This window comes from Sinocyclocheilus grahami, unplaced genomic scaffold (assembly GCF_001515645.1).
Source record: "Sinocyclocheilus grahami isolate Dianchi unplaced genomic scaffold, SAMN03320097.WGS_v1.1 scaffold1355.1, whole genome shotgun sequence".
Lineage (NCBI taxonomy): Eukaryota > Metazoa > Chordata > Actinopteri > Cypriniformes > Cyprinidae > Sinocyclocheilus > Sinocyclocheilus grahami.
This window is the reverse complement of record NW_015506534.1, coordinates 195031-198943: the sequence shown is the minus strand read 5'-3', so window position 1 is coordinate 198943 and position 3913 is coordinate 195031.

Below are 3913 nucleotides of genomic sequence, written 5' to 3'. Positions count from 1 at the left end.
CTGCGTTACAGTAACGCGTTACTAGTAACGCGTTACTGCCCAACACTGTCTATAATACAACAGATTAATACAAAACAGCAATAATATACACAATGGCCTGAAGAATATGTGTGTTCATTCGAAGAAAGGTTTTCCTATGAATTAATTAGTAGAAAAGCATTTCTGCTCTGCCTTTCCTATGGGAACAAAGAGTGGGTTATTCTACTCACATTCCTGGGGGGTCATAAAACCAGTGATATCATGATTAGTTGCCATGCAACAAGGGGCCTGTTCGGCTTCCTGGGGTGTTACGCATTCCGGGGGGAAGGGTTCATGGGTCCTCATATGGCTTTTTAACTGAGGGGGGTTACAGAGTATTTGTTAAATATAAAAACAAAATATATATTGTGTGTTTGATTGGTCCAGACGCTACAAGGCCAAGTAAGACCGAAGCCAATATGTATTAGGAAACAGATGAAACCACCACCGAAAGATGCAAAGATAAACATGCCTTGATTATAGCTTAATTATGCCTGCTAAGCATTGAGCTATATCTTAGAATCGAATGGAAGAGTGACCATGTGTGCATCAGCTAGATGAGACTGTATTCGTGATAGCACGAGTCCAAAAGAAACAGCGACGTGGGTTTTTACAAATATGAGTATTAGAAACCAATAACACGGTTCGCATTTGTTAAGCTACTGTAGAGTAAACTGTTCAATTTTTGAGGGTGTAAGATGCTAGACAGTATAGTATATTTGTGATTTTGTTTTGGTTTTATTATGTATAATAGAACAGGGGAGATCCAGTAAACACACATACGTCACCAAAATGAATTTACATAAACCATACACATCTTAAAGACAATTAATAAATGTCTATTTAATATCTGGCAGGAAAATGTTCTAAAAGAATTGCAGATAAGCACATCACAACATGAACAGACATCTAAGTGAGTGATGTATGTGTGCTATTATGTAGAATTCACTGTTGTCGACCCTGCTCTAGATGAATGTAAGTCATGTAAATAAACAAATCTACATAAAGTAACTAAACATACGTTATCTATTTTATTTGTCCATTAGTACTGTTGATAAATTGTGGAGCACTTGTGTTAGATAAAAAGCGATTTAACTCAAGATGTAAATGCAGTGTTGAGCAGATAAATCACAGAGGTGACTTGACTCTTGTCTGGATGTTACAGGAACGGAAAGACACAAATGTATTTATTTACTGCAGAGTGACTGATAAAGGAATGCTTCCATCAAAGGCTTTGAGTGAGTATACTACTGAAATAAATTGAAACATCTTTTAAATCTTAAGTTGTAGTTTATTTTAATTATTGTAATTTCAAACAGTTATCATAGCACTTTTCTGATTCTTGATTTCTGTGCATTTGCTGCAGAGCTTTTGTGGTGGAGCAGGACCTGCAAGGCAAGGTGACGGCGGTATTTGTGAAAAAAAGGGAAAACCTGAAACAAAAATATAAAGTAAGATCATTCTGTTTTTCTTTCTAATACAGAAATCAAATGACATTGTGCTGTTAAAATGACTGCTTTTGTATTATGTTTGTGCATTTTTGTTCTGGAATGAACAAAAATGCACAAACCTGTTTTTGCTCTGGATCTGGAATGTCCTCAGACTGGTGTGAGCAGTGAGGATGGAGAAGTCCACAGCAGCATCCTGGAAATGGCCCAGTGCCATGGATGAGACGCTCCATCACTCCACCTGCCCTTACTGTCTCATCTGGGCCGGATGCTGCTGTGGTCTCTTCATCCTCAGTGACCCCAGAGCCAGCGAGAACATCTAGAGAAAGACCAAAAGACATTGAGAATGTGAGTTTGATCAAGTTTGTTCTGCTGGTTTCTGTTCATACAACATCAGTCAATGGAGCCCGAGTTTCAGAAGCTTCAAAAGCATCATCAAATAATGTCATGAAGCTTCTGAAAGTCAGGCTCCATTGACTGATATTGTATTGAACAGAAACCAGCAGGACAAACTTGACCAAAATCACCTTTTGTGTTCAGAAAAAATAAAATAAAACCAAGGATTGAACAGTGTGGAGGGAGGCGAGTAAATAATGACTGAATTTATATGCTTGGATGAACTAACCCTTTAAATCCCCCAAAAATAAACTGTATGAAATATATGCATGGATTTATATTATAGTAGTACCTTGAAGAAGTAAACTTATATAAATAAGCAGTTTTATTGAGCGTTTGTGCCCAAGATACAAAAAAGGATTTACAAAAATCACATTTACATGTATTCATTTGTCAGACACTTTTATCCGAAGTGACAGTGCTCTTATTACAGGGACCCCCAATCTCCCTGCAGCAACCTAGTGTAAAGAGCCTTGCTCTAGGACACAACCACTGGTGACGACTGCGGAGATTGAACCAGCAACCTTCTGCTCACCAGTTCAGTGGTTTTGCCCACTAAACCACAAAAGTAAAGAAGCTTTGACAAAATTAGCATGTAATTGTAAACATATGAGATGAAATGCTGACAGCATGAGATGTAAAATGTTTTACTCCGTGTAAATGTTTTACAGATAGTCGTGCTCATGGAGAGCAGCACACAAAGGTTTGGAGCAGACACAGCAGCAGTCAGATTGTCCCACATATGTTCTCCTGCTCTTGTTCAGGGTTGTGTGGTTCAGGGGCATCATCATGGTCTTCCTCATCCTCTCTGTGCACTCAGGCAATGACAGCCTCGATGTCCTTTTCCCATCCATGATCAGATTCAGTCTGACTGCAGCAGTGAGGGCAGAGACAGGTGAAGGTGGACTGGACACAGTGGTCAGCTGCAGAACTGTCTCAGCTGTGTTGAGATGGCAGGAGGATGTGGCTTCACCGTCTGTAAATACATGATTGTCAGAACAATATGTTTGAATAAAGCTTTGTTTCATGTGTCGATGACTTGTATTTATTTATTGCACCCAAGGACGACTTTCTGGAAAACAGCCAGGGAAGCCAGGACAACATATCACAGCCACCGGAAACACCAGAGCAACAGCCCTGCTCACCAGACACATTATCCCTCTCTCCAGCATCTCCACTTCTAAGCTTCTCACAGAAAATGGAGGAACTGGTTTATGCTGGGACCAAACTCTCCCACTCTTTCGCTGCAAGCCCCCAGATATCAACCAAAAAACGGCGGGCCCCACAACCTCCAAAGCCTGTGGGACCAGCTCGTCCGCCTCCCCTTGTGAGAGCTCTCCGGCCGCTGCCACAATGCCAGGGCCCACACCCTCCATCTGCTGTAGGTGAACCAAAAACAACTGATAACAGCTCTCAGTGATATGTGTCGGGTCCCCGTTATGATAGCAACATTCACAAATGTTTACATAACAAGTGGGAACCCAGTGTGCCTGCAGCTTTCTCTATTTCTGTTTTATCACGTGATAGAAAGTCTAAGGCCTTCTCAAGCCAGACGGCTGACTTATCTAATCTGCGGCCTGTAATGCATCGAACTAATATTGCTGTTGATACAAAATGCAATGCCATCAAGTTAGCACTTTTAAACATTCGCTCACTAAAAAATAAATCATTTCTAATCAATGACTTAACCACAAACAACCTGGATTTTATGTTTCTAAACGAAACATGGCTAGAAGACAGCCCCTCCTAACTTTACTTTCATGAGTGTTTGCAGGACTGTTAGGAGAGGTGGAGGTGTAGCTGCTCTATTTAAAGATGTCTATCAATGCAAGCAAGTGTCATTTGGTCAGTACTTGTCTTTTGAATATCTAGGGATTGTGTTGAAAGGTGCACCACGCATTCTGTTTATTTACAGGCCTCCAAAATACTCTCCAGCCTTTGCTGAAGAGTTCACAAAAATGCTATCAATGATTTCCTGAGAGTTTGACTGTTTTGCTATTGCAGGGGATTTTAATATTTGCATAGATAATGCAGAAAACAAAACTACAAAA